A 13,302-nucleotide genomic window follows, 5' to 3' on the forward strand; every position below is an offset into this window, starting at 1 on the left:
GACAGGTCAAGAGGTTGGTGTCAAATTGGAAGGTTGGATCTGGGACAAGGTGGGGGAGAGGAAATAAGGAAACTGAAGAAATCTGCATTGATACCATGTGGTTGGAGGGTCCGAAAAAAGTAATTGAGGTATTTCCTACACGTGTCGGGGAGCAAGAATTTGGCAGTGGAGGAGGCCCAGGACTTGCATGTCCTTGGTGGAATGGGAGGGGGAGTTGTCTTTTCGATTTAGAGTCCAAGAGTTGTTCCCTGAAATGTTCCGCTCGTTGGTGTCCAGTTTCCCCAATGTGGATGAGACCATATTGCGAGCAATGGACATAATCTTATAAATAGATTGCATAAATCTTAGCCTGCCAGAGTTATTTTCTTTAATTAAATTAAAGAATTTTTTTATTCAATTGGATGACTGCATGAAACGGTTTGTTGGTCAGATTTGAATCATTACACGCAAATGAGACGATGCCATGAATATCAGTGAACTGCTCTTTTTGTTCAAAACCACAAATTCTTGATTTATTTTCACAACTTACTGGTATTCACACCTGCACATTCAATGTCAAACTCTGACATCAGAAATGAAATTACAGCATTAATTTTGATTTACAATATTCGAACAAGCAAATTAAGAGAACACAGTGAATAAATACCAAGTCTGATTAATATGAAATTAAATTTGCCAAAAAAAATATAAAATCAAGATGGGAGATAAGAAATGGTGGAAGGGCAGAAGGCAAGAAATGCAGCATCATAGAAAGTGCTCTTCCAGAGAGTGCATTTTACCAACTACCACTGCTAAATATAAACACTCTGATATGATCCTCCGGTTTTAATGTAAGCCATAGCCCCATACAGTAGGTACCATTTAAATAAGTTAATACATACAAGCCTTGAGCAAATCCAACCTCCAGCCTTACCCCCCCCCCCCCCCCCCGCCCCCTCTCGCTTCTTGGAGCTTGGACCTTCCTCCAGTTCCGGGGGGTTGTTGAACTCCTGGGCTCCAGCGGCCACGCCTCCACTGAAGAAGCTTTGGGAAACAGATGCAAAGGCAAGATGCAGAACAGAGAACCTTTGTATATGAAAGCAGCTGACAGAGACATTGAGCAATAGAATCACATGGTTTTTACCCATCGTCCTCTGGTTATCTACCCAGCACACTCACGCAGCACTACTCTACTTCTGTGCTCCCAGCAGCTGGATCGTGGATCAATTTAAAGTAGGTCCTATGTCTCTGATTACATCGGTACACAAGGCAGTGAAGAAAGGTTTCAGCACACTGGCCTTCATCAATTAGGGAATTGAGTAAAGATGTTGGCAAGTTATGTTGTAGTTATACAGGACGTTGATGAGACTGCACCTGGAATATTGTGATCAGTTTTGGTCCCCTTGGTGTTCTGACTTCTGACTTCTTCAACTCTGGGTTTGTGTTGAACTTGATGGGATATTTTGTCCCACTCAGCATGTTTAAACAGTATCTCTCAGAGGGATTCATCTGAAACTTTTCAGGAGATGAGCTCAACAAGATTGAACTATTCAAAGTTACTTAGACTCTATTTTAAACTTACATCCGGACCAGTAGTCAGAGACACGTACAGCATGGAAACAGACCCTTCGGTCCAACTTGTCCATGCTGACCTGATATCCTATATTAATCTACTCCCATTTGACAGATTTATCTACTCCCATTTGACAGCACCTGACCGATATACTCTGGCAGCTCATTTCATATATGTACCACACTCTGATTGAAGAAGTTGTCCCTTTAATATATTTCGCCTCTTACCCTAAACTTATGCCCTCCAGTTCTGGACTCCCCCACCCCAAGGAAAGGACATTGTCTATTACACTGTCCATGCCCCTCATGATTTTATAACCGGTATTAGGTCCCTTCTCTGCCTCCGATGCTCCAGTGAAAACAGCCCCACGCTATTCAGTCTCTCCCTGTAGCTCAAACCCTCCAACCCCCAGCAACATTCCTGTAAATCGTTTCTCATGGAGAAGTCAACGTTTCAATCATGAAGAAGGGTTAATACCCAAAACGCTGACTACTCCACATCCTGGTGCTGCCTGGCTTGCTGCATTCTCCCAACCTCCTGCTTGCCGACTTCGGTTTGCAATTTGTCGTGGCTCAGTGATTACCACTGCAGCCTCACAGCGCCTGGGACCCAGGTTTGATTCCAGCGTTGGGTGGCTGTCTGTAAGGAATTTGCACTTTCTCCCAATGTCTGAGTGAGTTTTCTCTGGGTGGTCCTTTTTCCTTCCATAAACCAAAGATGTGCAGGTCATGTGGATTGGCCATGCTTAATTGCCCATAGAGTTAGGTACATTAGTCAGAGGGAAATGGGTCTGGATGGGTTACTCTTCAGGGGGTTGGTGTGGACTTGTTGGGATGAATGGCCTGTTTCCGCACTGTAGCTAATCTCATCCAATACTTTTGTTACTAATGAATGGCAGAGTAGGCCAAATGGACTAACTTCTGCTCCGATGGTCTCGCGGTCTTAGGGTTCTCTGGATCATTTCATTGGCAATGTGCAGTCTCGAGCTCAATGAGCAGCAATGTCCACTGAAGGCAATGCTCATAGAATCCTAGAACTCCCACAATGTGGAAACAGGTCCTTCAGCCGAACACATCTGCACTGATCTTCCGAAGACTAACCCACTCAGATCCATTTTCCTACCCTCCATAAATTGCACACAGAGCCCCAAGTGTGGAATTATTCCTGGGTTCCTGGTGCCATGAGGAAGCAGTGCTAACCCTGAGCCACCATGGGGTTGTGGTTGTGGGGTGTAGGGGAGGCAATTGCAGTCCAGCAGAAAACAAAAACAGCCCACCTACTCTCCCACTGCACCCACTGGCAGGAGGTTCAGTCCTGGGAGGTGACTGAAGGCATCATCACTGGTAGGATCTGATTGCTGGGAGAGCTGGTGCCCCCACTGGTGCTTCCGCAAATTGTAGGAAAACATGAACCTCTTCCCACACTCGGGCCAGCTGGAGGGCATCTCCCCGGTATGGGCACATTGGTGTTTCAGTAGGGCGGTGGAATTGCTGTAGGCCTTCCCGCAATTAGGGCACCAGAATGGCCTCCCCCCCCTCCGCCACTGACCTCCCCCCCCAACACCCCCGTGCGGTCCAGCTGGTGATTCAGCAGTGTGGAGGAGCGGGTAAAGACATTCCCACATTCAGGGCAGGAGAACGGCTTCTCCCCCGTGTGGATGGACTGGTGCCTCAGCAGGGAAGAGGAATTGCTGAGGGCCTTCCTGCACATAGGGCAACTGAACGACCTCTCCCCCATGTGGACACACCAATGGGCCAGCAGGTCGGAGGGAAGAGCAATGCCCCTCCTGCAGTTGGGGCAGAAGAATGGCCTCTCAGTGTGGACCAACTTGTGTCTCAGCAGGTGGGAAGAACTGCTGAAGGCCATCTCGCACTTGGGGCCGGAGAACAGCCTTCCCTGGTGTGGACCAACTGGTGCGTCAGCAGGACAAAGGAATCACTGAAGGCATTCCCACACTCAGGGGAACAGAAGAGCCTCTTCCCCTCTGTGGGCCCATTTGTGCTTCAGACCCCTTTCAAATTTCGCAATATCCTTCTGAGATGAGGGAGACCAGAATTGCACACAATATTCCAAAAGTGGTTTAACCAATGTCCTGTACAGCCACAACATAACTTCCCAACTCCAATACTCAGTTAGAAGATTGAGAAAGTTTTCAAAACACACCAAAAATAAACAGAAAAGAATGTAGAGACAAACCAAATTTTTGAGAGTGAGCTTGGAAGCATCACCGAGAAATCGGCAGAATGGGTTTATTGGGGACGCGTTCTCCTTAAATATACTATATACGTATTGCTCTTGTGCTCTTCCTAGTTTCTCTGTGCTGCAGTGTGTAGTGGCTCGTTGAAATAATGTCCTGATGCAGCTTCGTTTGTGGGTGTTGGGATGATTGCTTCTGTGGTTAAGTACTTGGTTTGTGTGTGTTGTTTTTTCTGTAGATGCTAGTTTGAAGTTCCCCATTGACTCTTCGCTCTACTGTTACATCTAAGAATGGCAGTTTATTGTTGTTCTCCTCCTTTTCAAACCAGGAGCCCCCCTCAGGCCATAGTCTCACTACTTGGAACACCAATATACAGACTAGTCAAAGGCCTCCACTGAGGACTAAAACACCAAGTCGAAGATTCATGCCACTCCATTTACTCCATCCAAGAATTCCTGAACACCAAAGACACTAAGATCGAAGAGGATGGAATAATGTTGTCCTTTGACATAACAGCCCTGTTCACATCCATTAACATCAACATGGCCAAAGAAAACTGAAGACACTACTCGAAGAACCAAAGACACAAACACAGCACCAACTTCATCAGCAAAGATAACACTGTCAAACTCGTGGTTGCTACCCACTTCATATTCAGTAACAAGCCCGACAAACAAATCAACGAAATACCCATGAAACACTTCTGTCATCAAAAAATGAAACAAATTAGAGGAAACCTACAACACCATCAACAATCTCCTTACTGGCATAAAATTCACAAAAGAGGAGAACAACAACAAATTGCCATTTCTGGATGTCACAGAAGAGCGAACAGTCAATGGTAAATTCAAAACAGCCTCTGCAGGAAAACAACACACCCGAACCAAGTACTTAGCTACAGAAGTAATCATCCCTACACGTACAAACAAATCTGAACGAGGACACTATTTCAACGAGCCACGACACACTGCAGCAGCCAGTAACTACGAAGACCAATAAGTAACTGTACAGCGCATTTAAGGAGAATGGGTAGCCAAAAAGCACACTGAAAATTGCTTCCCTGACCGGCAATTAATCACGGGCCGCAGCTGTGAAAGCGCTGAATCCTAACCACGAGGCACCAAGGAGATATGGACGGAGCGTAACAGCTCTACTGAAAATTGGTTTCCTGCCCGGAAATCGAACCTGGGTCACGGAAGCTAGAAGGCTAACACCAATGTCATTCCTTGTATCCATTGCTCCCGATGTGGTCTCCTCTACATTGGGGAGACTGGAGCCTTCTCGCAGAGTCAAGTCACAGTGCTTGAGGGAACATCTCCAGGACACCCGCAACAATCAACCCCATTGTCCTGTGGCCCAACATTTCAACCTCCCCTCCCACTCTGCCAGGGACATGCAGGACCTGGGCATCCTCCATCGCCGCTCGCTCCCCACCCGATGCCTGGAGGAAGAACGCCCCAACTTCTGCTTCGGATACATTCAACCCCAGGACATCACTATGGACTGCACCAGTTTCCTTATTTCCCCTCCCCCCACCTTACCTCAGTTCCAACCTTGCAGCTGAACGCTGTCCTCAGGACCTGTCTTACCTGCCAATCTCCCTTCCCACCTATCCGCTCCACCCTCCTCTCTGACCTGTCACCTCCGTCCCCACCCCCATTCACCTATTGTACTCTTTGCTACTTTCGGCCCAGCACTCCCCAATTTATCTCTCCACCCTGGAAGCGTCCTGCCTCTATTCCTGATGAACGGCTTTTGCCCGAAACGTCGATTTCCCTGCTCCTCGGAAGCTGTCTGACCTGCTGTGCTTTTCCCTCACCACTCTGATCTAAACTCTGGTTTCCAGCATCTGCAGTCCTCACTTTTGCCTACCCAATAAACCCAATGTGACGATTTCACATCAACAAACTGACACAAGCAGACACAACGTCTGCAGAAACCCTAGCACATTACTTTACATTAACGACATCTGGGAAATGATGTCCAGACAACTCAACCCTCTCAGCATCATGGTAGCCCACAAACCTACCAACACACTTAAACAGCGGCTAATGAACCTGAAATACCCGATACAAACAACCAGCAAACGAATGTTATTTTACAAAATACCATACAAGGAAACATATACATGAACTCTGCCTCACAGTTTTCTGTGGCAAGAAATGCTGGGGTGAGATAAGGAAGATTTCTTTTCAGCCAAAACGAATCGGCACTGACTGGACAGCCATTTAAAATCAACGCTCTCTGCCCAGGATGAAAGATCCGAAGGGATGTACAGTTTTCTTATTTCCTGAAGACTTACAAAGCTGAGACTGGGTTTTGGTGTTTGTTCTCTTTCCACTCCCAAGAGCCGCAGTGGTTGAGGCGGTGAGTTGGGGAAAGTGAAATGTGCCCGTGAGCAACGTGTAGGGCTATTTCAGCTTCCCCTCATATGACTGCGCTGTGACTTGTCGCAGATGTTCTCAGGGAATTTCCTGACGCGAGACAGTGAAAAGAGGCTTGTTCCTGCAGATCAGGAATTCAAACCGTATGCCAGCTTCAGGACAATGAGAAAGATTATTTGTGGTGTGTGAAGCTGGGAGCTGCATTTCAAACAGGTAGGTGGAGTCAGATGCGTCATCCATTGCGCCCCCGGCCCTGTGCGTATCTAACGCCACCATGCTGCAGAGTTCTGATGTTAACATGGACATGCACAGCAATGGGAACATTCACAAGAGGAACAGCCAAAGATAATCACCGTCACTGCTTCCCTTCCATAGTCCCAACTTTGTGAAGCAGTATCTTTCACTGGCAAATAAAACACCTTTGTCCTCAGGTTCCTGCTTAACTTCGATCACGACTTCACGCCCCTCACTGTTCTAGTCTCATTTCCAAACTCTTGGCTCATCGCCTCAATAGCAGCTCTGTGGGTATCTGCTTGTTCCACCCTGACAGGCAGTGGGCTACAGATTCCCGACCAGTCCCAATTTGATTGAAATATTTCAACCCCTCCACTGATTTGCATTTTAAAAAAACCGTGGAGCAATCTCCATTTTCTTTTGACGTCGTTTCTCAACTGTAGTCGGCAGGGTTCACACCTGCGTGTGGGAACCGCAATGGATTTCATGTCCATCGCATTCACCACACGGCCCATCAATACAGAACCACACTGACAGCTTCATTTCCCAGGTCTGTCTGCCTGTGGAGCTGCGAAAGAGTAAATCATTGCTGAGTTTGTTTGAATCCAATCACTTCACAGGTTTCGAAAGGGTTAAATATCTGCAAATGGCGAGTCTGGGTGTTTCATCCCGAAAGATGAAATGGACGTTCAGTTAAAAACAAAAACAGAAATTGCAGGAGCAACTCAGCAGGTCAGGCAGCATCTGTGGAAAGAGAATCAGAGACAACATTTCAGAACTCGTTTTTTTCCTCATGCAGGTACAGCCAAACCTGCTGAGTTTTTCCAGCAGTTTCTCTTTCTGTCTCGGATTCTCAGCATCCGCAGTCCTTTACGGTAGAAATTAAATCAATTCAGAAACCCCTTTGTGCTGCCTCAGTGGAAAAGATTTCCGTTTGGGAAACATTTTCCTGAAACCATGAAAAACGTGTACTTTCGCAGCCAAGAAGCGGTAGGAACGAGAACAAGAAGCACTCCGTCCCTGGGTGGTCTCGAACCACCAACCTTTCGGTTAACAGCCGAACGCGCTGACCAATTGCGCCACAGAGACAGGTCCCAGCGCCACCGGCACAGTGTCTTTGAGGAACCTACTAATCAATTCATAATTCAACCCGCCCCGCCCAAAATTACCATTATCTTCTATCAGTTTTACATTTCCATAATAAAGCCTTGGACATTCATTGTGGAGTCATGGGGACAGCCTGATCCCACCATCTGCAGGCACATCCATGTCACGAGGAACGAGCTCTCCTCCACCGGGGCCATCGCCCTCCGAGCCTTTCAGTGTTTTGCCTCTTCCCGAATTTTCTCATTGGCCCCGAGCCGAGAATGGGTTTGAATTCCTGATGTGCAGAGAATTATTTCAATGTCTCGGGTCAGTTCATGTCCCGAGAATATCAGAGTCAATCAACCTCTTAAACAAGGGGACGGTGTCTGGGCTATCTCTGCTCAGTCCGTCAGTTCATCCTTCATTCTCCTCTAATTCCACTTCCCAAAGTGTTTCTAAAGATTCACAAAGCTGGAGACTGGGATTTGTGTTTTACTTCCTGAACATTTTCCACCTGCTAACTGACAATATTTTGCCAAAACCTCTTCCCCATTGTAACATTTGCATCATGTCCAGGGATGAGCAATTTCCATTTTGTGGAGACATTCCCAAGTTTGGGAATGTTCTCTTTGGAGCAAAGAAGGTTAACTGGAGATTTCCAGGGGCTGTTGGCAATGATGGGAGAAGACGTGGTGTGAATGGGCAGGTTAATGATCAGAAGAACCTATTGCCACTGACTAGGGTCAGTTACCAGAGGACAGGGATTGAAGTTCTTTAATGGAAAGCAGCATTTGTGTCGAACAAACACAGTGAATACTGCAGAAAGCCAACTGCTCGAGCAGCATCTGTGGAAAGGTAAACAGAGCCGGCATTTTGAATGTGCTACGGTTTTTGTTCAGAACTCAGTTTTTTGCCTCTTCCCGAAGTTGGTCCAGGTCTGTGTCTCAATTGACAAACACATGGCAAGTGCAGTGCCGCAATGTGAAGTTATAGCCTTTGCTGTTTAAAAAAAAAAGCAGTGCATTGTTTAAATGGTGATATATTGGAATGTGGAGAAAGGGGGGATTAGAGGTGAAAATCGAAAAATGTGGCACTGGAAAAGCACAACAGGTCAGGCAGCTTCTGAGGAGCAGGACAGGGAACGTTTCGGGCACAAGCCCTTCATCAGGAATGATGTATGGATGTACTAAGGGGTCTCAGAGTCCCTCCACACCAGTCAATGCCAGTTGTCGGGCAGATGCAGCAGGCAATGAGCGAGGCAAGTGGTATATTACGAAGAGGAATTGAGTTCAGAAGTGGGGTCATTGAACATATTCAAGGCGAAGTTCATCTGAGTTTTGAACAACAAAGAAGTGGATGGTTATGGGGGGAGGTAAGAAAATGGTTTTAAGACCAGTACAGATCAGTCACAGGGTCAGACAGCACTCAACAGACCCTTCATCCAACTAGTCCATGCTGAGTATGTTCTCGAATTGCTAATCAAAGCACTGATAGCATGGTAGTCTGGTGTCAGCTCGGATTTCAGGTCCTGATTTCTCTGTCCTCTGATCTCCCTGTTCCCACAGAGTTAAATGTTGTCTGTTCTCAGCTCTGCTCAATTTCTGCTGAAGCTTTGACCCCCTTTTACACCTTCTGGAGCAATAAAATATTCTGAGCCTCCTGGAAATGACACATTATCTATACCCCTCCTGATTTTAAAAATCTCTAAAGTTATCTGTCAACTTCCTCGGCTTCATTGGAAAAATGTCCCAGCTTCTTCTTAATTCAAACCCTCCATTCCCTGCAACACGCAGGTAAAGTCGGGAATAGGGAATTGCATCAAATCACATAAATGTACTGTCTGAAACAATCTAGCTGTGTTCTGGCCTGAGATATTGAGAGTCCCTGGTGTAAGTAATTACGAATGCAATAATTTTGGTCACAGAATTGAACAATCATTTTGCAACAAAGGGATCTACTTTGATAAGGAGGTAGTGGTCATTTCTAGGGTAAGTGAACAGTTTGTAGATCAGGGAGATGAAGTTCCAGACACTTGGGAAGGGCAAGAAATGAATTTGATAAATAAGACAAAGAACTGTGGATGCTGGAAATCTGAAACAAAAACTGAGAACACGGGAAAAACTCAGCAGGACTGGAAGCGTCTGTGGAGAGAAAGCAGAGTTAAAGTTTCGAGTCCAACAACTCCTCTTCGGGATTCTGAAATAGTTTGTGAGAATCCCTTAAGTCATCTGCCCAGCTTTAAGACCATAATATACAGGGGCAGGATGAAGCCATTTGGCCCATCGAGTCTGCTCCACCAGTCGATCATGGCTGATATGTTTCTCCATCCCATTCTGCTGCCCTCTCCTCATAACCCTTGACCCCTTATTAATCAAGAACCTATCTCTGTCTTAAATGCCCTCAATAACTTGGCATCCTCAACCCTTCTCCAAGTGGAAACATCATCTCCACGCCCACACTGTCCAGGCATAGAGTAGCACAGCGCTGCCTGACCCACTGTGATCTCCAGCATTTGTTGTTTTCAGGAAGGATTCCAGCATCTCCAACAACGCGCTTCTAAATTTTGTGCCCAGTTGGTTAGCTGTCCCTGGAGCCCGTGAGATTTAACCTTACTCAACAATCCACTGTGCGGTACAATTAACAAAGTTCCCAGCCCCCACTTCTTTCCGCACACATTGGCAGCACGATGGATCAGTGGTTCGCACTGCTACCTTACAGCGCCAGGGATCCGCTTTCGATTCCAGCCTTGGGGCGACTGTCTGTGTGGAGTTTGCACATTCTCCCTGCCGTGTCTGCTGGGTTTCCTCCGGGTGCTCTGGTTTCCTCCCAAAATCTAATGATGTGCAGTTTCGGGAGAAGTGGTCATACTAAATGGGCCCATAGTGTGCAGGAAGTGTAGTGGAATGGGATAAGGGAAAGTGTCCACATAGGTTACGCTTTGGATGGTCGGTGTGGACTTGTTGGCCTGAATGGCGTGTTTCCACATTGCAGGAATTCTACGTGGCATTCCCCCAACTCCAGAGTCTCAGCACTCATGGTTTTTCCCATGGACAGTGTGGGGGAGGGAAACAATGTTTTACACGGGAGTAAAGTTCAGTGAGTGTGAAGCTAAAAGTAAACGCATTGCTTCAGCTGTTTTCCCCGGTATACCAGAGGGTGAGGGGTGATCTTACAGACGTTTATAGAATCATGAGAGGCATGGATAGGATAAATGGACAAGGTCATTTCCCTGGGATGGGAGAAGTCCAGAACAGGAGGATAATATGTTTGGGGTGAGGGAGGCAAGTGTAAGGAATGATCTGCCGGTGGAAGTGGTGGATGTAAGTCCAATTATAAAATTTAAAAGGCACCTGGATGAGTATATGAATAGGAAGAGTTCAGAGGGATATGGGCCAAGTGCTGGTAAATGAAACGAGATTAATTTAGGCTATCTGGTCGGCACGGATGAGTTGGACTGAAGGACCTGTTCCTGTACTGTGTAACTCTATGACTCTGGCTTGCCTGTAATGTTTGCCCTGCCTGTGTGTTCAGTTTCTGTCTGGTGTCGGTGACAATGCCTTGATATCTCATTTCCTCCATCGCCCAACTTCCACCTCCCCAGATGTTAACCATTTCGTGTCTGGTTGTTTCTCAAGAGGTTGCATTGAAGGTTCATCCTGAATTGACACTTTTTTTTGCTTCCCAAAATCAGACTTACTCACTCCTAGATGTCGTGAAAGATACTAACTTTCAGGTGGAGGTATCCAAAATTCGAAGGTGTCTGTCTTGATGTTTTCACTTTTCGGTCTCAGTAAGATCCTGAATCAGTACCGTCGGGAAAATTAGTTTGAGCGGAGTGAGTATAGAGGGGTGAGCCGGGGTGGGATAGTGCTTTCAATTTTGTGGGGAAAGAAAAGAATGTTCTGCAGAAAGTAGAATTGCTTGTTCGGAATTTCTAACCTGGACTGACAGTAATGACTTTTGTAATCTCATTTTACAGATTATTTGAAGATCTGAAGATGGACGTTTCAATATCAATAGATGAAGAGCTTTGCCTGAAACATTGACTCTGCTGCTCCTCAGATGCTGCCTGATCTGCAGTGCTTTGACTCTGACTCTCCAGCATTTGCAGCCCTCAATTTCACGTCAATGTCTGGCAGTCACTGAATCCATCGGGGCTATAACAATTTTCGACGATGATTCTGTGAGAAGGAACCAAGCTTTTTGGTTCCTCTTTCAGTACGTTTTCAGCATCAGTGAGACTGGAAGAGAGACCCGACTGTTGCAGCACTCTGATTGTGGAGCCAGTAAAAGTTATACGGACTGGGAAGAGGAATTCACGGCAGGGAGGTGCTGTACCCGCATTTGTGTGCAGCTGAAGCTTCGGTCATGGAGAAACCCAAGGAATCCCATCCCGTGGAGAAACCATGTAAATGTTGCGACTGTGGGAAAGGCTTCCGTTTCCCATCTTCCTGGAGACTCATGGGCGCAGTCACACCGGGGTGAGACTGTTCTCCTGCCCTGAGTGCGGGAAGACCTTCAGCAATTCCTCTGTACTGCAGAGGCACCAGTGGGTCCACACAGCCGAGAGGTCATTCTCCTGCCCCGAATGCGGGAAGGCCTTCAGCTATTCCTCCATCCTACTGACCCACCGCCGGGTCCACATAATAGAGAAGCCCTTCAGCTGCTCCAAGTACGGGAAGGCCTTCAACGATACCTCTGCCCTGCTGAGGCAACAGCGGGTGCACACCGGGGAAAGCCCGTTCTCCTGCCTCAAGTGTGGGAAGGGCTTTACCCAGGCATCCCACCTTCGGGTCAATACGGGGGGGAGGCCCTTCCCCTGCCCAGAGTGCGGGAAGGCCTTCAGCAATTCCTCCCAACTGCTGAGGCACAGGTGGGCCCATACCGGGGAGAGGCCATTCACCTGCCCCGAGTGGAAGCGGAGGTTCTCATCATTCTGCACCTTGCAGAAGCGCCAGCGGGCACACCAGTGCTCCCAACAATCTGATTCTGCTGGTGAAGCTGCTGTGGGCCACTGCGAGGACTGAACCCCTGCACATTCTGACAGTGCTTATAGTGGGAGAGTCGGTCGTTTTTTTTTTATGTCGTCGTGCTCCCCCACCCCTGCAAGTTTGCTTCCAGTGGGCGCTGCTGCTCGTTGATACCAGCAGCTGTTCTCTTTATTTTTTTCTTGTCCAGTTAAATAATTATTGACTCTGTCTGGGAACGAGCTCCAGTCTGTAAGAAATAGCTGAATACTTCAGGGTGCCCATTCGCATTCAGCAGTGACTTAGAAATTAAATTTACGGTTATGTGCCTGTGAACAACTCATCATCGAAGGATTGCCCAACGGCTTGGCAATCCATTTTTGGAAACGGTTTGCTTGAATTGATAATTTTAAAAATTCTCTTCCCTAATTTCCCCTTAAGTTTCTGTCTCTGAGATGGTGGAGGACTTGATGAAAAGGATTAAATCATTGCTATTAACTGGATCATCTTGTGTAACTTTGCACGAGTAAATTTGCGGTATTCATAATTGTTTGTTTTTGTTTATATTATAATTCCGGTGTGCAAGATCTGTTCATCAAGTGTGGTTCACTTCATGAAACTGCTGTGGGTCTCTCCCAGGATTGAGCCCCTGTGTATTCTGACAGTGTGTGTGCAGTGGGAGAGTCAGTGGGCTTTTTTGTTTTATGCTCTTGCCCCGCCCAGCCCCGTTGCCAACTTTGCTTCCATTTGGTGTTGCTGCTTGTTGAGCCCAGGAGCTGTTCTCTCTAGATCCTACTGTCCAGTTAAAGAATTGTTGGCTCTTTCTGGGAATGAGTCCCAGCTTGTAAGAAATGGCTGAATACTTTGGGGTGTCTATTCACA

General features: G+C 46.9%; 1 long non-coding RNA gene and 1 other non-coding gene across 2 annotated transcripts in view; one reads left to right on the forward strand and one right to left on the reverse strand.

Moving 5' to 3' along the window:
• Nucleotides 1-12,967, forward strand: part of LOC140460697 (uncharacterized) — a 71,350-nt gene extending 58,383 nt beyond the window's left edge. The window contains exons 3-4 of the long non-coding RNA XR_011954293.1: nt 4,078-6,346; nt 11,433-12,967. This is a non-coding gene — a long non-coding RNA (uncharacterized lncRNA). The remainder of the gene's footprint in view (nt 1-4,077; nt 6,347-11,432) is intronic.
• Nucleotides 7,383-7,456, reverse strand: trnan-guu (transfer RNA asparagine (anticodon GUU)). The gene has a single exon. It is a non-coding gene; the product is annotated as a tRNA-Asn (tRNA).
• Nucleotides 12,968-13,302: the final 335 nt, after the last annotated feature.

The sequence above is a fragment of the Chiloscyllium punctatum genome, chromosome 36, assembly GCF_047496795.1.
Source record: "Chiloscyllium punctatum isolate Juve2018m chromosome 36, sChiPun1.3, whole genome shotgun sequence".
Lineage (NCBI taxonomy): Eukaryota > Metazoa > Chordata > Chondrichthyes > Orectolobiformes > Hemiscylliidae > Chiloscyllium > Chiloscyllium punctatum.